The sequence below is a fragment of the Balaenoptera acutorostrata genome, chromosome 7 (genome assembly GCF_949987535.1).
Source record: "Balaenoptera acutorostrata chromosome 7, mBalAcu1.1, whole genome shotgun sequence".
Lineage (NCBI taxonomy): Eukaryota > Metazoa > Chordata > Mammalia > Artiodactyla > Balaenopteridae > Balaenoptera > Balaenoptera acutorostrata.
This window is the reverse complement of record NC_080070.1, coordinates 41,669,908-41,694,718: the sequence shown is the minus strand read 5'-3', so window position 1 is coordinate 41,694,718 and position 24,811 is coordinate 41,669,908. Positions and strand designations below refer to the sequence as shown.

General features: G+C 45.0%; 1 protein-coding gene across 6 annotated transcripts in view; it reads right to left on the bottom strand.

Moving 5' to 3' along the window:
• The window catches only part of ELMO1 (engulfment and cell motility 1), a 556,794-nt gene extending 532,753 nt beyond the window's left edge, over window positions 1-24,041 (bottom strand). Inside the window, exon 1 of one of the 6 annotated variants that reach the window (XM_007195081.3) lies at window positions 23,618-24,041. The gene's annotated coding sequence lies outside the window, so the exon portion shown is untranslated. The remainder of the gene's footprint in view (window positions 1-23,617) is intronic. The other 5 variants (XM_007195082.3, XM_057549627.1, XM_007195080.3 and 2 more) reach the window with 5 other exon arrangements.
• Between the last annotated feature and the right edge of the window lie 770 nt (window positions 24,042-24,811).

The following is a 24,811-nucleotide window of genomic DNA, read 5'->3' as shown; positions in this document are numbered from 1 at the left end:
AAACAGCAGCAGGAGAGGGCCTGCCAGAAGGGCTAACCACTTTCATTGGCCAAAATTGGCCCCTGCACTTGGGGCTTACAAATGCACTGGGATTTAACCACAAGGAGTTGGAGCCAATAAGGACGGGCAGAGGTGTTTCTGACCTGAGTGAGACCAGGGAGCCAACCTATGCTCCCTTGCTCTTGGCAGACAAGAGGTGCCTCTGTCCCCATACAAACGATGACCCTTAAAGACTGCAGCTCGCAGGGGCTTCCCTGGTGGCTCAGTGGTTGAGAATCTGCCTGCCAATGCAGGGGACACGGGTTCGAGCCCTGGTCCGGAAAGCTCCCACATGCCACGGAGCAACTAAGCCCGTGCGCCACAACTACTGCACCTGCGCTCTAGAGCCTGAGAACCACAACTACTGAGCCCACGTGCTACAACTACCGAAGCCCACGTGCCTAGAGCCCGTGCCCCACAACAAGAGAAGCCCGCGCACCGCAACCAAGAGTGGCCCCCACTCGCCACAACTGGAGAAAGCCTGCACGCAACAATGAAGACGCAACACAGCCACAAATAAAAATAAATAAAATAAATTAAAAAAATAAAAAATAAAAAAATAAAGAATAAAATAAAAATGTCCAAAAAAAAGATTGCAGCTCACAAATCCAATTGCATTGTGCAACTGAGATATTTGTGGCCTAGTCTGGCTGGTTAGCTCTAATGGTTAGACCATCTGGCTAATAAGATTACAGCCAGTCCCAGCATAAGAAAATTAGCTTTCCTCTATTTCAACACTACAGACCCATCCTTATCCCAACTTGAAACAATTTCATAAGGCAAGCAAATAATATTTATTGATTACCAATTACATATATATAGCATCCAGAGAAATAAATTCAATAAAAAGAGGAGTTTTGGGCTTCCCTGGTGGCGCAGTGGTTGAGAATCTGCCTGCTAATGCAGGGGACACGGGTTCGAGCCCTGGTCTGGGAAGATCCCACATGCCACGGAGCAGCTGGGCCCGTGAGCCACAATTGCTGAGCCTGCGCGTCTGGAGCCTGTGCCCCGCGACGGGAGGGGCCGCGATAGTGAAAGGCCCGCGCACCGCGATGAAGAGCGGTCCCTGCACCGCGATGAAGAGTGGCCCCCGCTTGCCGCAACTGGAGAAAGCCCTCGCACGAACCGAAGACCCAACACAGCCAAAAATAAATAAATAAATAAATAAATAAATAAATAAATAAGAAAATCCTTTAAAAAAAAAAAAAAAAAAAAAAGAGGAGTTTGCATTATTTTCCAACCCTGAAAGTCTTATTTCTGTGAGTTTAGACAAAGAATTTACATCTCTCTGGCCAAGAGGTTGGATGTTATTGGCTTAACTCACCAGACTTTTTCCCCCCAAATCTGTGCTTCCTTTTGGCCTAAGGGACCTGGTACAAGTCCCAACACATCAACAGCATTAGTAGAGAGAAGCTCATGTGGTTTTCCTGCCTCTTTTAGAGGATTCAACTGTTGGCAGGAATATACACTTTTAGGGAATTTTGTTTAGTCATGAAGCAATTAGCTTTCATGACTTGAAATGTTTTGGTGGATTTTTAAATGCTTAAACAGGTGTACAAATAGACAGATGAAGCAGACAACACCTGCCTTCCTATTTATGTAAAGGGTTTTAGAATTAGTTAACTGATTGTAAAAACTCTAAAATGTGTTCCAGTAATGATGCACTATATGATTTCTTTAGAAACAAACAAAACTGGACAAGCATGATGCCATACTAAGTTAAGTCACAGGGTCTACAGCACCTCCAGAGGGCATTTCAGAGCTCCTTTCCAGGTGTGGTGGGCACCACTTAGATACTTTCCTATTTATAGTTCCTAATAAAAGCTACCATTTATTGGGCACTCCTCACGTGCCAGGCCTGTTAAGCACTGCATAGCATCCTCTAGAGGTCTGTATTATTATCTACATTTTACAGCTGAAGAAATTGAGATTCAAAAATATCACATAACTTGCTTAAATTCCCATATCTAGTAAATGGAGAATGTGGGATTCAGGCCTGGCTCTTTCAAGCTCCAGGTATCATGCTCTTTGACCTGCACGAATGTCTTCCACATTATAGCTTATGTCCTAAAAATATGGAAGGGAAAAAAGTCCACCGTTTCCGTTCAAGTCATTTTTCTATGTAGTCAGGCATTCCTCTCATAGCCTACAAGTAAATTCCTACAGATACGATTAAGCCTGTGTCTCTTTACCTAACCTCTTACAGCTTTGCTTTCACTTCTGAGGCTAAATAAAACTTGCAGCTTCCCATTTTATATTACTTCTAAAACATCCATCTCAATTCTTGACCTTTTTATATAAGTATTTTTGGCCTTTTTTGCCCAGAAATAAATGTCTGATTATGCTGTGATCCATAAAGCCACGTAGAATGAAATGAACGATTCCTTCTCAGGGAAATACCCTCTTGGGGAAACCTAGATTTCCCATGAGAAACCTAGAAATGAGTTTGACAGACAGTGTCAGATTCATTTCCGTTTCTCTTCTTTTAAATTATAAGTGCCCTCTACCAGAGAGGTTGCATTTCTAACCATTAAAATACCCCTATCTAAAATTCAGGATACCCTTCTCCTAAATTAAATGCTCTGCTTGAGATGAAGTATTGCTTCCTGAGGGCTATGCGGGTGGAGCTCATGGGCGAGGGCCCCTCAGAAGCAGCGAGTCCCCTGTGGAATGCAGAGCAAGCTCCAGCATGGCACTTCCCCCTTTCCCAGGACAACAAAGCAAACCGTAAAGAGCCGTGAGCACCAGGTCATCATTTCCTCCATAGCAAAATGATCTTCCTCAGTCACAAATCCCTTAGAGAAGGAGATATGCAAGTGGAAAAGCCATTTGTTTGTTGGTCTTCTTTATCTTCCACCTGGGCAGCTCAGAACCTCTAGCCCAGTGGACTCGTAGACCCCTCATACTGTACCTACATCAGCCATGTTTTGTATGCTTGAAATGTATGATGCAACAGAAGCTATGCATCCTTCCATAAGTCCTCTTCAGTATTCATGAGCAGAGATTTACAAGGCCACAGTGTGCTATATAGTTCAGAAAATCACCAGATGGACACATTGCCCAGTACCCACAGGTAGTTCCTCCAAACAGAAGCTATGAAAGACTAGCCATCTGATAAGATTCTGTGTCCCACCTCTATTGTAACTAAACAAACTACATCCTACTCAGGAATCTGTCCATATTAGAAATTTGGGTAGAGGCTTAGAGATTCTGGCACTGTAGCAACATGGCCAAAAGCCCAGGAATCAACAAACAGATGTGATATGAAAATTCTAGCCAATGAAACAATTTAGCAATGCTGAGAAACCTATAGAGATGATTTTCCAACATGACTGCTTTCATAAATAATCTGTCTTCTAAGGACTGTCTAAGGTCAATGGTTTCAGAATTGGCTTTTTAGCAAGGATGACCAATAGACTCACTTCAATCTAGGGACCTCTGGAACATTTTGTTTTTAACGTACCAAAGAGTAATACACACCAAAATTGATAGCAATTATAGTTACATACACTAGATGTATATCCATTGAATGAATAAACTAATGACACAATCTCTGCCAACAACTAGTTTTGACTTTGGCCAAGTCATCATAGGCCTCAGATTTCTCACGTGTACAATGAGTTAAAAGGATTAGGTGAGATCACAAATGGGTGCTCCACAGAATATTGGTTCTGCAAAATGTGATAGGTTTTATTTGGAGAAAGAGGGAAACTGTGGTTAACTGAGTTTGAAAACCGACATGTTACAGAAGAAAACAGATCTCTGACTGCAGGCTTCTCAGCATTTAACATGCTAATTCATAGAGAATCTCCCCAAGAAAGTCTTATGAAAGTCACCCACTCCAACAAGGCTACAAAACCCTTATTCACAAGGGTTTCCAGGCAAGTCTCAGTTGGTGTCTGGTGCCTAGCAGTTCAGCACACTTTTAAGCTCTCAACAAATATTTGCTCCGCAGGTCTTCAAATCTCCTAACAAAAGGATCCCTTCTTCAAGGTCTTCTTTGATGTTAACTATTCTCATTGACCTAAGAGCAGCTGACATGCAGTCCATCTTTCTCTTCGGTTCTGCCTCTTTCTGGCTCTATGACCTTGGGCAAGCTATTCACCCTCTCTAAACTTTCAGTTTTCTTATCTATAAAATAAGAATATCAATAGTAGTTAACTCAAAGGACTGTAGTGAGAATTAAGTGAGATAATGTGTATAAATCACTTTGCATCACACACAGTAAACACTCCATAAAGGTTAGCTGTCCTTGTTATTATTCACTAGTGTAACATACTGTTTGGATTTCTGTCCCAAAGTCACCACTAAGCAGACTTTGGCATGTTGGTCCCTATCTAGCCTCATCACTGGCAAAAGGCAGACTTTGGATTATATCAGCATTTCCCAAACTCTAGCTCTTCAAAGACTATTTTCCAGCCCTATTTTACTTAATATTTCTCTTAAAATTATTTCACCTTAGTCTCACCCTACGCATGAAAATCTGTGAAATCATGTATTTGATGCGCTTGTTACACTTTTTCCATTATGCATTAAAATGAATGAACAATTATTTAAATACCTTTAAAAAGCCAGCATTAATACCTAAATCATCTTCAACACCATACACTGGAAAGCAGTAACTCAGGATCTCCAAGATCCTTTCAGTAAAAGATGAGATATCATCTCTCCTGAAAAATCACAAACAAAGCTTTGCAAATGCCAACAACCACCCCGCCCCAGCAAGGAAGCATCATGGTTCAGACCATCGAAGGGATCCTTTTTAGAAACTAGATTCAAATCATTTAACAGCTGGAAATCAGAGATGACAAAGGGCATGGAGTTGCCTGGGACTTTCCAAAGCAAGAATGACATTCAGAATTCTCTCCCAAGTTCAGATACATGTATTCTTTTCCTCTGTCAAGCAAATTAACATGTGTACTTATTTGGAACAAAATGGTTTGCCAAAATGGACAACTATCCTCTAGTTCAATTCACAAGAAAAAAAATGGCATCTCTAGGATGTGCTACATTAGCTGAGAGGTGGGGAGACATTTTTAAGATCTGTTTCGGGCTAAGACTTGTTTGAATTCCACAACTGAAACTCACAGAAAGCATGTAACAGGCATAACGACACCCAGCCAAGAACAAGAGCACCTGCTCTACCCCCATCCCACCCCCAGAAAAAGCACATGTTGAAGAACTCTAACACTCAGATGAAATAACCCCCAGTCACCTCACCCCAGGTTGGCAGCAACCAATGCTGAAAATGTGTCACCGCTCCCGCCAAGGTAATGTCACCCTCCTTCAGACATCAGCAAAACCAAAGCCACTATGAAATGGAAAAAGACATATAGAGTATTGTAGACTGGTCATAAATAGAAAAGACCAAGGATACTATTTTGTAAACATTTTATGGGCCCCAAATATCCAGCTTTTCCATGAGTAGAAACAAGTATAAGTGGTAGTCTATAGCTTTGCTATAATATCTTTACTTTTAACTGCAATCATTCTAAAGCCCTTTTAATAGCTGTCGCTTATTCATTTCCAGGCTGTAGCAAATTATAGTTGGAGGAAATGGCTGCTGACAGCTTCCCTTCTTCTGTGAATGGCACGCTCACTCATTCTTGCAAGGCCTGTGGTCCTGCTTCCTGGCCCATCATCCAGGAGCACAGAAGTCCTGCTTAAAAGGAACAATAAAGGCAACAGTGCCCAGGTTTGCCAATTCAGAGACCTTGGTCACTCCAGCTCTGTCTCACAAGGCCTCTGTATATTCTTTCTCGTTCTGAAAAGAGGAGAAAAATCAGTTTTCCCCATACATGCTCCAAAGGTAGTTTAGCAACATGAAAGATGCACGTTTGGGAAGGGAGGGTGTGTGTGTGCCTGTGTGTGCGTTGGAGGAGGGTGGGGCAGTGAGTTCACTTGAAAGGGATTAATATTCCAGGTATTACTAGTATCATAAACTTCATCCTCTCAGGACACACATCCCAGGGAAAAGAGAACTGGGTCAAAGGCACAAAGCAGTCCACAAAAAAAAATAATAATTTTGAAGCTAAAATAGTATTTAATAAGAAAACTGAGTGATCACTTTTGGCACCTGGAAAGTGGTACAGCCTGTCCCCAAATATTAAAATTGGATGAATACAAAAATAACTCTTCAGAGGAGCTTTCAGAACTCAGGCTAATGAATCCAGTTATGTTGCTTCTTAACAGCCTTGATTAAATGGGAGCATTCGACTCCGGACGGGGATGGGGCAGAACCAGTGAACAGCAGAGTATACGCTTAGAGCCCTGTCACATCTGTGTCACACGGATGGCAATCAGGAACCAGAACTTTACGATGACATTTCTTTCTTTAACACCGGTTCTTTCTCAAGTCAACATGTAGCCTAAAGATCAAAACAATTAAGCGAGAAGGCACACTGGAGAGACCCCTAGGAAATATTTTTCAGTCTTTATGTTTTCAAAAGTTCAAAGACTCAACAGATGAAAGTACAGCAATACACAAATTAATTGCTGCTCAGGAGATGAGCTTTTTACTTTTTAATTAATGTGCTGTCCTTAACCCAAAAGCAGAAGTAAAACATACAATGTACAGTGCTTACGCATCTCTGTGGCGAGGTGTTACCTTTCTCCCTCAGGCTTTCTTTATCCTCCTGAGCATGTGTTTAAATTTAAGATGCAGTCTTGGCGGTGTGTGTAGCTCAGTGATGCAAATAGTGTGGGATGACGCCACCCAGAACTCTGTGAGTGGGAGGGCAACCAGGAAATCAACTTTCCTTTTCTCAGTGTGACTCTGTTCCGTCCAGAGGATGATTTGGGCACACATATTGTCGGTTGTCTTTTTCAACTGGGGAAGGGAGGAGGCATACAGAGGGAATGCCAAGTCATATATTGCAAGTACTTGTATTTGCAAAACCCCTGAGTTTAAACTGTTAATTTCCAACTTGTCTTCCTCCTCCCACTTCTCTCAGTGATTCCACGTCCATCCTGGGGGTCTCAAGGCTACAGGATGGAATACAGTTACCTCTGTAACAGTCAGATATTTGAAAGGAAGGGGCCAGCATAGATTAACCAACTCAATGGGCAATGGCAAACCCGTTGGAGCGATTTGTTTGAAACGTCTCTTAAACCTTTCCCGGAAGTGCTAACAGGCAGAGAGAAGGGCTGATCTTCAGTTTCATACTCTCCCATCTTGCTGTCTTTAAAATGCCCCTTTGGGCACATTCCACATGCCAGGCAATGGGCAGGGCACAGAGGATGCAAAGACAAATATGGTACCCTCATTATACTCAGGAGCTCCCAGGCCAACAGAAGAGACAGAAAAGTAAACAAGCACAAATTGATGAGGTTTGTCTTTCTTTTTTTTGCACAGATGCATGAATTAATTCTCTATGGAGACCAATCAGTCAGAGGTCAGAAGGCTTTCTGCAGGAGACATTTAAGAGGGCAACAGGTTGTAAAGGATGGAGAGTGGAGCTATAGGGAAGAGGCACCTAGAAGTCATCCAGGGATTCCCCAAAGGGGCTTCATATCACAACTGGCTAGGGCAGGAAGTCTTTGCATAAATACGGATTCCAGAACCCACCCAGAATCAGAATTTCTGGTGTTGAGGGCCCAGATTCTAATTCTTTGTAACTACTGAGATGATTCTGAAGCAGCTGACTGATCCAGAGATTTCTGATTGGGATCCACTGATTACATCTAGCCCCCTTCCTCCATATTATACAGCTAAGAAAACTGAAGCCATCAAAGTAGGCGCAGATTACAGTCAGTTCAGCCCCAGGACCAAGACTCTGGCCACTTGACCCTGAATTCCATGCCTGGACCACCAGAGCCTGCAGAGCTCATGAGGTACAACATCTTCCATGAAGCAGGACGTTGACCAATAGCGACAGTGGTTGGTGCCTGCATGAGAGTACCAGCCACACCGCGTTACTGGTGTGTCCATGACTGCCTCCTGCCCCCCAAAGGGAGGAAAGTCAGTCCCTGTGTATCACCACTTCCCTGGCATCGAGTGTCTAAAGAATGAGTCGATGAATGAAGTCCACAAATGGGGTCCACAAACAAGACTCCGCACAGCATCAGGGAAGTACTGAGAAGGTCACCTGTCCTAGGGACCTTATTTTCTCTAAAGAGAGAAAAATAAGACCCAGGAATCAACTCTGGTAGTGGAAAACACAGTGAACTTTAAAAAGTCATAATGCAAAGAACAGAAAACATCATGAAATTTTCTTGTAGACATAACCTGTTCTAATGAAATGGCATTTATTTTTCTACAAAAGTTAAAATCGAGCACGTGTTTCAGAGCCAGTGACCCTGAAGGGTGTGGAAAGACACAGGAATGGTGTATCTTGTGAGTTCATTCGTGATTCCTAATTCCATCCCTTCTAACCAACTGTTGGCCTTGAACACACAGTTTTGGAGGAGAGGTTCAAAACGTATATATCCTTTCACATCTATTGCACACCCGCTGGAGCCAAGGAACTCTGTTCCTTGGCAACGTGTTTCACTTTATCATGGCCTTACATGGACACCATTTCCATTTATACAAGAGGAAATGGAAGCTATGAGAGCTTAATGAATTTGCCCACAGCAAGTAGAGAATGAGTAATTTCAAACTCCATCTGTTTAGCTGTGGAGATCCTGCCTCTGTCACTCCCCCAAGGCAGCTCAGCAAAGTGTCTAAGGGAGCGAGGGCGTCAGGCCTCCAGCCAGTCAAGGGTTCTATTTAAGTACCTTCTAGTGTGGCGTGGTTCCCATATAGACAGCAGAGTCAAAGCAGCAATCAGAACAGCCGGATTCACACAGACCTATGGTGTTAGCTAGTTAATCATGGTGTTTCTACAAGTGAAATATATAGGAAGCCTACTACATTCTTACCGGATCTGTAGAAGCAGAAAAGTTCTAGGTCAAGTGAATGAAAGTCTAACCTGAACCATAAAAACAGAGTCGTGGTCCCGCCATCAATTCCCCAACTTGAACCACTTTATAGACCCAAAATCCCTTAAATGAAGGGGAGGCTGGGCCCCCTTGAGGAAGGACCCTGGTACATTGCCAAAAATATATACTGTTAATCTTTCTCCCAGTCTTCCCCCAAAGGAACTGGCAGCCTTTTACTAAGGAGACTGTGCAGTGGGGAACAGGAAATAATCAAACCTTTGGGGGATCACTGGTCACAGCCTCTGAACTGACACTAATTCCAGCAGACCCAGAATGTCCCTGGTGGCCCACCAGTCAGAGAAGGTGCTTATGGAATTGAAGCGATCAATGGGGTTTCAGCTCAGATCCATCTTGCAGTGGGTCCCCAAACCCATCCTGTGGTTATTTCCCCAGCTCCAGAATATATAATTGGAATAGACATACTCAGCAACTGGCATGATCCCCACACTGGGGGAAGCAAGGAGTTGTTTGGTTATTTAACTGAAGGAGAAAAGGGCTGTGGAAGGTCTGAGAATGTGGTTCCAAAGGCCCAAATATGCTCCACTTCCAGAGTGAACTCAGAACACTTCAGTTTGGGGTTTACTGTGTGTGTGCTGTTTGGCTTAAAAGTAATGGGCTCAGCTCAGCACTTGAACATCAGGATAAATGGTTCCAGCAATGAAGAGCCGTGACACCTATCAAGTTTCAGTTGCTAGCTGAAACCTTTGATAGCTGCTAGAAAAATAATGTGCAATTTTAGCCTAGAAACATAAATTATAAAGGCCACGGTGCTCTCAGAATATAATAGATAAAATGTAGGCAACCACGTATGTGGTAAGGATCCCAGCCCCAGTTTGTGTCATGAATGCCTGGTCGCCCACAGGCCCTGGGAGGAAGGAAGAGAGAAACATATTCTCCAGATTCAACATTGGCTGAACCGTGGATGAAGACACAGAGGGGGTAGAAGTTTCAGGGTTTAAGCCAAGAAATGTTTTCTACATTCTTCCAGCTTATGCTCTTCTAATATCTCTGCCCCATAGGATTTTTTGGTGACTAGGAGAGAATTACAAGCAGACACACGAGGTATAAATACTTCTGCAGACAGTAATGTGATGACAACATTGGTGCCCTCCTCTGGAGCGTTCATTACACGCAGGGTCCAGTGGAATGACAGTAAAGCAGTAACCACTGCCACCACAGGATTAGGGCACTGCAAGGCCAGCGGCCGTTGGTCCTCCACATCTGACATCTGGTCTGGCCCCCGCCTCCATCACAGTGACCTCAGGCAGGACTGGTCTTCAGCAAAACCGAGTTCAACGAGAGTTACACGCCAGCCATCCCCGAGCCACGTGGCCCTGCGGCCCTGACTCAGAGGCAAAGAAGCCATTTTAAAGGGCTCTTCCAAAAGGACGCAATGGTGCTCACATACACGTATCCAAGTGCTTCTCCCTGCAAGCACTCACTGAGCACCTGTTGTGGCCTCAGCACTGGCAATACCTGCCCTCAGGACCTCCAGTCTACTCAGGAACAAAGACAGAGAGCAGAGCGTAAAGAGGCACAAGAGGCACGATAAACGCCAGCACAGGGAAGCACTCCGTGTGTCCCAGGAGGGGCTACCAGGAAATCAAGGAAGGCTCCCTGAGGAGGTGACTACTGAGCTGTGTCACGTTGACCAGGGGGAGATGTGGGTTCAGGGCACTTCACTCTCTCTTCTCGCCACCAATTGCCTGATGCCTTTTCTGTGACTTTTCTGTCCTAAGTTTACTCTTAATGTTCATTTCAACCTGATTTCACTTGCGAAGGAATTCTGGGCTCTTACACTCCCTGGGGAATAGCCGTGAGCCCACTCTCTTCCTCATGATCGGTTTCTGAGCAGAATTTGAAGAGGGCACTAGAGAATAGCTTTAAAGGAGACGCCCTCCCCACCAAAGTAATCCTCCTGTATCCCTGGCCCTTTACGTCCCTGGAAACAATTCCGTGTTGTGGCAACTATGGCCTGGTCTCTCCCTTGTACAATGTGCTCAGTCTCCTGCTTCAGATGGCGAAGTAAGCAAAATCCACGGAGGGGCTTCTCACCACCCTCCTCGTCGGGCCAGGCTTCCCCACTACCTCCCTGCCTCGTGGCTTCCTTTGGCACTTACATAAGAAGATTCTTATGAAATGGCTACAAAATGAAAACTAAAATATCAGAGACATAGAAGTAGTAAGCCACAGATCTGAGAAAACAGCTGCATATGAAAGGATTAGGAAATAAATGAGAAGAAACTCAAAGGATTTAGAATCCATTTCAGGTGCACTGCAAGAAAATCCTGCCAGTGTGGGGAGAACAGGTCCAAGTTAAAACCCAGGCAATAAAGAGGATCCAGCCGTTACTGGCTGCCTGATAATGTTCTACCTCGAGGTTTATAATTCTTCTTTCACTCCTTAGCACTTTCTAGGACCAGGCTCCTCAAAGTGGAATCAGGACCACTTGCATTAGAATCACCTGAGGGACTTGTTAAAATGCAATTTCTGGGTCCCCAGCGATTCTTAGGCATTTTGAAGTCTGTGAACCACAGATCTCTGTACTATATCATTCTTAAGTGGTTGCAATAACCCATGCTAAATCACTCAGTTAAATTGCTCTTTAAAATTTAAAGGAGACACTAGTGGCTCAACTGATTCTTTTAGAAATTGTTAAGATTCTAAAAGTAGTAATGGTGCAGTCACATTGTGACTGGTTTTAAATGATGTAAAAGTTACACACTGAAGTCAGAAAGATCTTTGCAAAACATAAATGTGGTCACATCACTCCCCTGGATAAACACTTCAGTGATTTCTCATTGCTCTTTTGGTAAAGGCCCAGAGCCATGGTCCCAACAAGCCCACCTCCTCAGCCTAATCCAGGCCTGGAGTGTCCCCTGCCCAGCGTTCTGGTCTTCAGCTCCTTCAACATCCAAGTCCGCCCTTCACAAGACCTTCACACACACTAGCCACCCACAGGGACTCTTCTTTCCCCAGTAAAATCCGTTCTTCCTCTTCCCAGATCTCCCTGACTATATTAATCCCCCTGCTGTAGGCTCTCCCAGCATCAGCCCTTTCCCCCACAGCCCCTGGCACAGTTTAAATGTCACATTTATTTGTGCGATCCTTTGAGTAATGTACATTTCCTCCACTGGTGTCTAAGTAGCCCATGACATCAGCTAAAGGACTACTTTGTTTTCTTCCCTAGGAAGGAAACCCACCATTGTTTATGTATCACCTAGCACACCCATAGGACATAGCTGGTGCTCATTAAATATTTGTGAATGAACAAAGGAATTAAAGAGTATCTAAAAAGCAAACACTGGAGGCAAACGCAGACCCACAACAGCCACCAGGAATTTAAAATACACTCGGATCCCTCTCCTAAAAGTTAAAAGCTCCAGGGTCTCTCCAGCACCCTGAAGACTAAGTCCTATGGAAGTTTCCCTTCCCCTGCATATGATACTAGGTACCTTCTTTTGCATTTACCACTTCAAAAGGATGAGCCCAATTCTTCCTAATGCAATTCCTGGATTTTGAAAGGAGAGTGAAGTTCAACATTAAAACTGCTATTATGCCATTTCTCTGGGCCTTGCATTGATCTAGTTATGAAAAATTACCCTAAAGCCTATTCATTGTCTGAAAGATATATGTTGAAATGAAAAGAGACCTGGGGGTTTCCATGATGACTTACTTCTTATATTTGTGTACACCTTCGTGCGTCTTATCATTCTCAGCTCCAGGTGCCAATTCTCAGACTGTTTCACGGCATTTTCAAATGCTAGAATTATTAGCAGCATATCTGAATGATTTCGAATGGCCCTCAATAAGTTGGCCATAATTACAACACAATCTCTACTACAGTGGAATGATGTTTCACGGGGATATAAACGAATCAAACATTACTGCCCTCTTTTCTCTGCCATCTTGCTAGCAGTAGGCCCTGGCTCAGGTAATGAATGGTTTGCTGCCCTGACTGTGCTCTTTTACATGTTCCTGAAGCAAAGCTCTCACAGCAAATTGTCCCCAGCTAAACACAAAATTCCAATGTAATGGGTTCAACTGAGGCAAAAATGAATTGGACCAATGGACGGAGACTTGGAAGCAAGAGAGCGTAGCATTTGGTGCGCTGCAGAAAATTCGATTTTGAAAGAAGAGTGAAATTCAACATAACAACTGCTATTATACCATTTCCCTGGGCCTTGCATTGATCTGGGCAGCCAGCCTCCCTGACAAGTAAATTTCCTCATCTGTAAAATGGGTCCAAGGTAAATTAATATGTTTGACTCACTGTTAATCTGATATATATTTTGGTATGGATATAATTCTCCAGTGATTTACTGTAAATCTATATTTCACTATAAAAATCTTTTTATGGGTCTTTAAACATTTATTTAACACTGGATCCTATTTAAAGCTCTGCACTAATCCTGATGTACAGTAAAGAGGCATTGTCACACAACTGACAATCTAGCAGCTGAAAAATCCATACTTATCACCCTGTATGGGAGAAGAGAAAGTTATGGGGATTTTTATTGTACACTGAAGAGAGTATATAATTTGTCAGGTACCAAACAAGATTTGATTATAGTGATTAGATAAGTGACTTTTCATGACTATAGTAATAGGAGGTGCGGGGACTATACTTTTCAAAGCACAAGCTTGGAGAAGTAGTTTTCATTCGGCACATTTCTCTCCTACACCCATACTTCATGGCAGTTTAGTGTCTACATTGAGGTTTTGTTTTTTTTTTTTCGACCCACTCCATAAAGGCCATTACCAGGTGGCGGGTACATGAGCCACTGCTTAATGAGCTGGTGAGCCTGTCAGCTAGTTGTTGCCTTCCTGAAGGAACAGAAAGTAGAAAAGGCATTCAAACAAACTGGCAATAGCCAGACAGAATGAGTAGAAATGGAAACAGGTGGCTTCTACTTAGGTGGCCATAAAATGAATTGTCCAACCTGGGGCACTTTTGAAAGAAAAGTCGGTATAGTTAATCATCCTGAGATGACAGAGCTATACTGGGTCTGTGCACTCAGGATTATAGACGTCCTACTTTTATTTTTCTATTTTTCATCTCCAGAATATTTTCTAATCTGATTTCTAGGCTCAGGTTAAAGAAGAAAAATTAATACCTTCCTACCACCCACCTGCCAATGAACATTTGAACCGTCCCCTACTCACGGGAAGTTCCAAATGATTCAGAAAGGGACATTTACAAAGCGTTATTGGAACCACTGAGCTAACTCCTTAACATACAACATAATCATACGAAACCCAGTTCAACCGAATTAAAGTCCTGCCAAATGCTCCTCCACTATTGCTTCACAAACTGGGGGTTTCTCACTGGGCTCCCATCCACGCTGGACAAGTACAAACAGCCCCCAGAAGGCTGGATTCAAGGAAAGGGAAAGACCCCCAATTAGTAACCTCCATTCTCTCTACCCAAAGTAAAATAATAATAAAACAGTAAAATCCCAGGTTAGTTGTCAATGAATGGGGGATAGAGATCCATTTACAAGAGGTTTTATTTGAGGACCCCACATTGCTAACATGATTTGTTATGTCAGTTCTTTTAATTCACAATCGATGGCAATTTTACCTGACCTGTTTTTCAGCAGTTTGCTTCTGCTGTATTCCTGAAGAAAAGATACGTAAATCAACCTAACAGTCTAGTCAAGATTTTAGGAGGAATTCCCCAAGCTACTTAAAGAAGATAAAATAATAAATGTACGTCTTTAAATGATTTTAGCAACATATTTGAATAAAAAACTTGAATAAAAACTACTGAATTAGTACTAATAACATCAACAATAATAGCAAGTCCAACCCAATGCTTTCGGGGTATCCTACTTCACAATTATTATTATATTTAATTACCTTAGCAACTCCAAGAGGTAGGGACTTATATTATGCCCATTTGAAAGGTGTAAAAACTGAGGCTGAGAAAGGTAATTAACATACACCAAGTCAACCAGCCAAGAGAGTCCAAAAGATAATTTGAACCCTCAACCAACAAGTATGTATTTATTTAGCTTTACACCTCAAAGACTTTTCCCTTTTTCCCCCAAATCCATTCAGTCAGCAAATCTTTTTTTCATCAACATCAATATCCTTTCCTTCTGGCTTGAATCCAGCTTGGGGGGGGAGGGGTTGGCCCTCTGGAAGTTGTCTCTTTAAAGGAAAAGTATTGGCCCACTACTCAGACTTGAAGATGGAGTTTCATTTACATAGGAAACACTCTGTTTTATTTATTCATTTGACCAAGATTGTGTGTTTATTCGGGTAGGCCTAGAAGGAAAGTGCTTACACCTTCCATCTTTCCTTGGCACCTCCCTCCTGCTGTACCATCTAATCTATCTTCCATGTGGCCTTGGGACTTAGATTTCTTACTGAATTCCAACTGTGTCTTTTCCTTGCCTAAAATCCTTTAGCACTCCTTTCCGCTCAATCCAAATGCCCAGCTCCCAGAAGAGCTGACACAAGGCCTCTCTCAAACATTCTCCCACTACCCCGATGGCTGTATTCCCTGGTCTTACCAGGTTCTTTCTTTTAACACTCAGCTTTCCAGATCCTTCGCAAAGTCACTTCATTGTGAGCTCCTTCCTCTGTGATCTGCACACACTGTAAACACACATTTATCACACTCTATAATGACTATCTCTTAATGGATCTGTTTCCCCTCCAGCCCCTCTCACCACACCGCTCATATGAAGTGGGTCTTATAATGACCAGCAAGAGACTTGACTACAGGACATAAAATGCGATCAAAATGGCTGCTGAGTGCATGAATGAATGAATGAGTGAAGTATTATGATGGGTGCTGTAAGCCCAACAGTATTTCAATTTAATAATATTTATATGCATATTTAAGTATATGGCACACATTGTAAAAATATACTACAATTAATAAATAAATCTTTATTGTGCTTCTCTCATATTAATCCAGGCAAATGTTTCTCAAAACTCTCAAAGAATGGACAGTAATTGAGAAAGTAGTTCTAAAGAGCTGAAGTCACTTCTTGGCAGTAAAGTAAGTCTAAGGATGATGGAAATGTATTCATTCCTTGAGAAAAGTTTTGATTTAATGTGATTTATACTGCCTTGCTATAAAAGTGATAAGCACTGGAGAAAATAGGATTTAGCAGGTGATATAATAGTTTCTTTGCTCCTAAAGACCTTTCAATATTGGGAGAGCTACATGGATATATGTGTGTGTGTGTGTGTGTGTGTTTGTGTCTTTCTCACACGTACACATACATACACAATACACACTTACTATTTAGTGTATGAAAGGATCAGTCCTATTCCCCCAAATCGAAATTTTTGAATACTTGGTCACTTCCTATGAATGGCCCACAGTTGGAATAACTAGGGCACATGGCCCACTATAAAAATGCTATGAAAATGATGGGGTGGGCAGGAGTCAAGTAAAAACCAGCCTTACTGAGTGTTATTGGAATTCACTCTTCACTCAGCCAAAAATACGTAGTCTAACCAAAGTCCCTCCACTGGCTCTACCTCCCAAGCCACATGCCTTCTGGTGGGCAACGGCAAAGCCAGCTGTGGCTCTGCATCTGGATTAAAGAGCCTGAAAACAGAAAAAAAAAATTATTTTGAAATGCACTACGCTTCGAAATTAAGGGTAATTGTGTGTAGCAGCCTGGAAAATATAGCTCATCCAGGACTGCTCTGCCACAGAGCCCCACAGCACAAAACGCTGGCTTTCTAAATGCAATCTCAAGCTAAAAAAAAAAAAAAGGCACAAAGGGTGGAAGGAAGGGTGGAGGTTTACTGTAGGGCTGTGACTTATACGAAGGCGACTGCCTCGGGGACACACAGCTAATACACAAGCTGGACAACATCTCTCCATCCCTTAAGCCCCTAGATGCTACTCCGCTACAGCAGCCCGACAGCGAAGGTAAATAACAGGTTGACAGATAATTACATAAGAAAACAAATGTGGCAAGATTAGGACAGAAATCTAATGGAGAGAGTGGAGAAGGACTCCACATATAGCAATACTTTAAAGCAATGTCCTGGTCATGCTAATGGAACATCAATATCTATCACCACCCAACTAGCCAAGGCGTATTTTACCAGCAGAGGAGGCATTTCACCCTGTTAACTCATTCCCAAGCAGACATTTCCTTAATCTTGTGACAGAGACCTCTGAACGAGCCCAGCTGAGCTTTGTGACCACCTCCCTCATTTCATTTATCTTATTCGCATTATGTGGAGGTTATAGCTAACACAGTAACCAGGGGCCAGAATTCAAGACCTTGTGAGGAAACTGAGACATAAAATCACTAGCTACAGTTTTTTTCAACCAGAGGGTGCCAGGAAGAAATACACATGAAATTCAGACTTGAAAGCAATTTGGGTTAGGGAGACAACTGCAATTATAGGAGGAGAGGAAGCTAGAGAGGAAATCTGGAGAACTAGAGGAAATAAATGAACATAAAGGATGAGACCACCCATCTGTGAATAAACCACCTTAGGGCAAAGGAATAACCAGAAAATAGAAAACTGGGGCACTTATAACTGCTGTCAAAAGTCTAGCATGTCTGATAGCCCACAGTTGAACTAATTTATGCAAGAAAACAAAACTGTGGTTCTTACTAGGAGAAGGAGGTTAGCAATTGGCAACGTCTGGAGACATACTTGGTTATCACAACTGGGTGCTGCTACTGGCATCTGGTGGGTAGAGGCCAGAGAAGCTAGTAAACTTCCTACAATGCACAGGACACCCCCCGCAACAAAGGATTATCCAGCCTCAAATGTCAACAGTGCCAAGGCTGAGACTGCCTGATATAGATGGTCCACATAGAATGGGCAATAGCCTGCAGGAAGAAAAAGAAGAGAACCAGTACCCTCAGCATCACCCAAGGGAGAAACCATCCTGGTTAAGAACTCCAGTCTCTGGTTCACTTAGTTGGTATTAATACATGGGGCAGGAGAAGCAGCAAAAATTATGACTAGCTGGAAATCACTCTGTTAAACGTATTCCCTCCCCCAAATTGGTCCCCCCACCCCCCCAAGTGGTTCCATGCTTTTGCTTTCACCATGACTCATCCACAGAGGAAAAAAAAAATGCTGGCTAAAGAATATGTGTCTATTCCCCTCGGCAAACATCATTCTCATTTTTGATTAATGAATTGCATTCTGGCTTATACGCTTCAATATCAAGAGCTTGGGTGATGGGCATGCTGTCCCCGAGAGAAGGATCTCTGACTCCCAGGACTAAAGAGGTCAGCTTTAGAATGGGATATCCAAAGGGAGGCACTGGAAAACTTGGCCTCGGTGGTGGCAGACACATCCCTAGGTGCCATGGTAACCCAGGGCACATCCATCAGAACCCAGGGCATTTCTACCAGCATACAGGAGTGAAGGGCCCCCTGGGAGGGCCGCAGCATAGCTCAATGTGGGGATCCTGGCCTCAGACCAGGCTAGTCCAGGAGAACCAACAAGAAGAATAAGTATTCAACACAGGCGTCATGGGGCACGGGCAAGAAACAGCAGGGTTAAAAAGAGTCAGAAAAGGTGGGTGTAGGCTCAGATCTACTCTCCAAATATACTAGTGACATTTCATTTCTCCAAGCCACTTCTATAAAATGGGATATGAATACTATACCAGTTCATCCCCACCATTTCGAAAACAGCATTCCAGGAGGAAGCATGTCAGTCGTCGGCACCCGGAGGAAAATGTTGCATGGATCCTGTGACTTCAAGCCCCCTGGGGCAATGCTCAGTCAGGGCTTACTCAGTCCTGCTGCCCTCAAACCACTGCTCCTTAGCCAGCAAGTACAACCCACCCAACCCATAGCAGTCCTGGAGCCCAGCAATTAGTACGGACGTTTTCCAGTGTTTTCTACTGAGGGAAGTTTTGCTCCCCGCATTAACTGTTAGAACGAAAATAGCCAAAACTGTAGCCTCAATTCCTAAAATTGAGGTTCCAATAATAATCTTGCTCAGATTCTGGAAATCAGTGTTTGCGGGGGCCTAGAACACTGACTGAGACTCATCATCTCATTCTATTTATACATGTGACTAATTTCTCTACTCAGCACTAGGCCAGGTTGTTGCTGTGGTTAATTCTGTTTGATGAGCTAGCATCCCTTCTCCCGCATGGATTCCTACACAATACTTGGCTGTTCACCCCACCTTAGGCCAGTGACAAAATTCTGCTCCAACAGTCCTGCACTTATCCTGCGAAAGCTTAGAAAGCATAGTACTAAGTCACAAGTTAAATTAATCATGGATCAAAAGCGTGATTTGAGAGCTTCAGTTCTGGCTATTATCTATAAGTTCCAATTGTTGACACTCAGACAACCTAAATTATCCAGGGAACCGAAAACTGCAAGCAGTGTTGCATTGTGCTTGCAGGCTGGCTTTGTTGTACCTAAAAATGCTGTGCTTGGCGTATTCAAAGGCTTTCACGGGCCACACGCATTTCATGGGGGCCACACTCTGTACCCTGGATGGCTGGTCTTCAAAATCCTGATGTTTTGGACAGTGTTGAAGTTCTCAGCCTTTTTCTTCTTTGGTTAGCCAGTCCCAAGCCCTGGTCAGCTAAGAAGCTTAATCTGATTGTGTATCACAGCAGTGCGGCTGCCACCAGAAGAGATTACTTCTGTCTTTGCAAACCTCTGAAAGTAATTAAAAGCATGCACATGGGGACCGTGAGGCATAAAAAATGAAAGGAAAAGTCCAGTGAAGTAAAGTTCCAAAGACCTCAAAAGCTTAAAGACCTCAAAAGCTTAAACTAAAACTTGTCCAGAAAAGAGTATTTTCACTCGTTTTATTCTAACTTAAAGAGTTATTACAGATAATCTACTTTCTCTCCGTATCACTAAAGTGAAAAACATACACTTGGCTCTCCAGCTTTGCCAAGACGTCAGCCTCGGGGCCTAGCAGACCATCAAGTTCTATAAACAGTAGTATTTTAAAAGTTAAGTCAATGACATGCTTTTACTGCATCTGATTCAACATTTGGAAACAGCATCTCTTGCAGGAGATGAAACCAATAGCATTTTGGGGGGCGGGGCGCTAAGTGTTTTTTAAAGTATGGCCCTATGAACCACTTTCATCAGAATCCCTGGCAAATGGTTTAAAATGTACATTCCTAGGGCCTCCAGAATTATTGAAACAGACTTTTTTCATCATGACCCACATTAAGTGATACATTTGACATTAAGATTTGGTGTCCATTTTGTAAAACACTCAATTTTCCATTGTACTCTCTTCAATTTCATGTTTTCAACTGCTGGTCCGGACCTAATAAATTGATATTATGATCCATTCCTAGTCGCAATGCTAAGCTTCAAAAACACTAGACTAGTTAATTAGAAGAAGGAGAACTGGAGTTGCACAATTAGCAGCACACACTTGAGGCTTTGTGATGTAGAGAGGGTTTAGTAATTCCCCACCTTTTCTAAGTTCAACAAAATGAATGTCTTACAAATCAAACTACCCACTTGGATGGTTTCAGGCATTGAAAAGTGGTTGCAGGCTTCAGTTACAAACCTTAAGGGTACCCACTGTCTTAGATCCGGACAGGAAATGTCCTCTGTAGGAATGATTACCTCTAAACCTTCAGTGTTAAGAAAGATAATAATGTCAGCAAAGTGTGTGCTCAGAGCCCCTTGGCACACCCCTAGCCATATCCTCTCTGCAAGGCTTCAAAGCACTCCCTTCCTCCACCTTTCCCCACCCATTCACACCCAACACCCAAAGGGGTATACTACTTTAGAACACTCAAATATTGCCCTATCTCAATTTAATAAATGCTTATGATTTAGCAGCACTGTAGAAACCCCGCATCCATTTCCTCTCTTTCATTTTTCTTCTCCTGGGCATTTCTCATCTCTCTTCTCCCCAGCATCTGCCACCCAGCCCCTTTCTGTCTCCCTCTCCTTCTTCCCTTACTCCTCTCCTCTCCTTGTCTTCCATCTGCTGGGGGAGTGGAGTGGGATACAGTGGATGTCTCTGACTTCACTCCACTCACAGTAATTCCCTTCTTCCCAGGGGAGTCTTTCTTTGGCTAAAGTACCACACACTTTTAAAAGACATTCTCCAAGGAGAGTGATGACACAGACAGCAGATCTGAAGCGGTTATGCGTTATTAATAAACTGTTCTGGTTTTCCACTCCCCCAAGGAATCACCTCTCTGTTCCTTTCTTCAGGCTGAAATTCTAAGGGGAGGAGTTTACTCAAGGTAGAAAGGGATCTGCAAGAAGTGTGGCTGGGCATGGGGAGAGGACAGAGGAGAAAAAGCAAAAGCCTGTTACCTGGGCTTCTTACTCGCCGCTGATGCTGCAGTATTTTGTTGGTATATTTCCCTGGTGAGCCTCTCCCATAAAGGCGTATCTTAGTCAGTCCACAAGTATTTATTGAGCACCTACTATGTGGGAACCAGTCTAAGTTCTGGACCTGTAAACAAGACAAGGTTCTTGCCCTTGTGGAACTTCCATTCTAAGGGGAGAGACGAACAATAATCAAACAAACAAGTGAATATATAATGCCAGAGGGTAATAAGTGCTAAGAGGGAAAATTGAGTGACTTAAAAAGGACCAGGGAGTGGCTGGTTGCTATTTTATATGAGGCAGTCAGGGAAGCCCTCCTGCAAACTGACAACTGGGCAGTGACCTGAAGGAAGCAACGGAGTGAGCCAACTGGACACGGCGGGGAGAGGCTCCTTGCGCAAAAGGAATAACACATGCAAAGGCCCTCGTGAGAGAACTTGGTGAAAAAGAAGAATGTAAGGCCGTCAGAGTAGCTGTAGTCAAGAAAGGCAGAGAGATGAGACACGGGAAAGGGGGGGAAAAGAGGGATAAGGCCATCAATAGGACCACCCATCCTGTAACCCAGTGACTGCTCCAGGTCCTGAATTCCACCAGACCCAGGTCTGGGCCAGCCTCCCAGCCAGCCCGTCCCTGACACCTACCAAGCTTCTTCCCTAGTTCCCTTCCCTCCTCACACCATCCCCCCTGCACAGTCCCAACACTCTAGGTCATTCCCTCACAATTTCCCCAGAGGACGTATAATCCATCTAATTAAAAACAAACAAAAATGAGTAAAAAGTGTGGTAAGAAATCAACATGAACCTTTAACCACAGCCCTTAAGAGACAGGAAATGTACCAGAGTAAAGAGCAGGTTCAGAAGGTCAGCTATAAGGAAGAAAAGTCTGCTACTTAACAGCAGGGGATCTGATCTTCTAACGCACAGGGCCCAGTTCTGTGAAGTTGATATGTAAATACGGGTCATTAATTACTTTTATTTACTAGTTCGGTTACGGTTAGACAGTAACTTTTATTTACTTTTATTTTTTTTATAGACAAAAAAACCCCAAGAACAACAACTCAGAAATTCTTCCACCGCCCCACACACCACCCCCAAGTCACTGGCAGCCGTAAATGAGGAGCCTGGGGCCTTCCTCCAGAGTCAGAAACCCTTGTCATAGGTTCTCTGAAATCTTAAATATAACGAACCAGATCCGCATCATTTATGGCCAGTGCTGTTAGCAGGCCCTACGTCTGGGGCACTGGGAATCACGAAATATGCCCCGCGAGTCCCCGGAGCTGTCCAGAGGCCTCCAGAGCAGGGTCACTACCGGGGGCCAAGCGCTAGGCTTTAGGTCAACGCAGGTCCCGCCGCCAGCAACCCCTGCCCGGAGCAGCCAATTTCAAACAGCCCCTAGGTGGCAGAGGGTCACTCGGCTCCGGAGCCCCTCGCGGTCACACACAGACACACACAGACACACACACACACACACACACGCTCGCCGCCCTCGCGCGCGCCCGCGGCACCACACGGACTTCCCAATCCCAAACGCACGCGCGCACCCCCGGGCCGGCTGAGTTCTGTATTTCCTCTTCCTCAGAGCTACTCTTGGCGTTCTCGGCCGCCCCTCTCTGCTCGGATTCTAGGGCCCCCGAAGCTCGGCTGCCTTCCTTCTCTGCAGGCGCACCCGGTGCGCCCCCTCTCTGAAGTAGGGATCACCCATCGAAGCCCCCCACCTCCTTTCCCGGTCCGACCGGGGACTTCGGCGAGTCCCCGGGAGGCGGGTATTTACTAACAGTCGCTCGGGGCTCCCAGCTGCCCCAACCGCCCCCTCGCGTCCCTCCTGGCCCTCCACGCCTCTAGCCCATCACCGCCCCCTCCCAGGAGCGCGCTCGCCGGGGGATTCCCTTCCATCTGCGAGTGCCTGAGAAAAGCCGGGAGTCCTAGCTGCCAGTCCCTTCTCCCGCGCAGCCTCTCGGGTCTCCAAGCCCACAATCCCACACTCTCCCTGTCCCCAGCCCCCCGGAGCCAGCAGCCCAGCCCTCGGTCAGCCCCCTCCAGCCCGCCCTGACCGAAACATCTCTGCGGGTTCCCTGGCCACCGGCCCTGCGCTCCCTCCTCTGCGCCCCTCCCTCCGCTCCCACTTGCCCTCCCGCCGCCCCCTCCGCCCCGACTTCCCCAACTGGGGCTGAGTGCCCCACGCGCCCACAGCCTTCACCCCGCGGCCACCCCCCGCCTGCGCCGCGGCGCCCCCAGGGAGAAAACAAAAGTGTCTCCGCGGCGCCCAGAGTCCCCCCGCGCAGGACGCCTCCTCCTTGCCCCAGCTCCCTCCCCGGCTGCGCTGAGGTCAGCGAGTCAGGGCGCCGCGCCAGCCCAGGAAACTTTACGAACCTGCCCGGGGTCTTAGGACGGTGGCGGCAGCGGCGAGGGTTCCCAGCAATCAGAGCTCTGGCGACCCCGCGACCACGGAAGGGGAACCGGAGGGTCTGTCACCCAACTCGGGGCCCCGGCGGTGTGAGTGGCTCTGCCTCTATCCCTTGCCCATCCTCGCCGGTTCGCGCTCGCCAGAGCACACGCACTTACACTCCGGGTCGGCCGGCTGCTGCGCCGCCGGCGGCCGCTGCTCTCACTTCCTCTTCCTTCCTCCTGCTGGCCAGAGACACATTTTGCATCTGCAAGGCATCCCGAGATTAGCCGCGAAATCTCCTCCCGAGCGGACGCTGCGGAGTGGCCGCCGTCGCCCCCCGCACCTGCGCCCGGACACGCGTAGTTGGCGCGTTCGCCTCCAGCCGGCGCCCTGACGCCGGCCCACTGCACTTTGCCTGGGGGATGGGGGTGCCCACGACTTTTTGAAGTCCCCCTACTTAAAAAGAAGAAAATGTCAAACACCGTGCACGCCTCAGTTCTGCTATAAATAATATGTGTGCAGAGCATGACTTCTCGGATGAGCTCACACGCGGCGTTTTGCAGGCACTAACTCCGTCACCCTCATAGCGCCACCTCCGGGAGGCCGAGAGTGCGCGGCATCTTTTTATAAGCTTTCAATTTGGGCAACCGGTTTGGAATTTTGAGGGGAAACTTCGGTGGGCTGTTTTAAAGCTACCTTAAGAGGCTGATGTGATTGACGTTCTGCCTCGACCCTTGGACGGCGCGACAAAAATAACAAGAGAACATTTCCTCCTCCTCACAGTCACCTGTGCATTTACCGACCAAGGGATTTATTTCTCATCAGTTAAGCCAAGGACTCCCTAATTTTGCATAACTTTGCATAAAGCAAGACGTTCTACCCCCAATTTGATATTTAGGGTACATTATTTGATTCATACAACCTACTTCAGTCCTTTTCAAAGCAGAAATCAAACACGTTAACTCCGAGTAGCTGCCAGGAGGGAAATGACAGTTGTTGGAAGGTTGCAGGAGAAACACCTGTCCTCTCCAAATTCAGAAATATCTACGCTGGCTCTACCAGAAAAGGCAAAGGCAGTTGCTATACATTCCCTGCAAAATGACAAAGGAGGTAAGTCGGGGGCAGGGAAGCATTAGAATGTAAGGTGGAAGCAAACCTGTTCTTTAAGTTTCAATCCC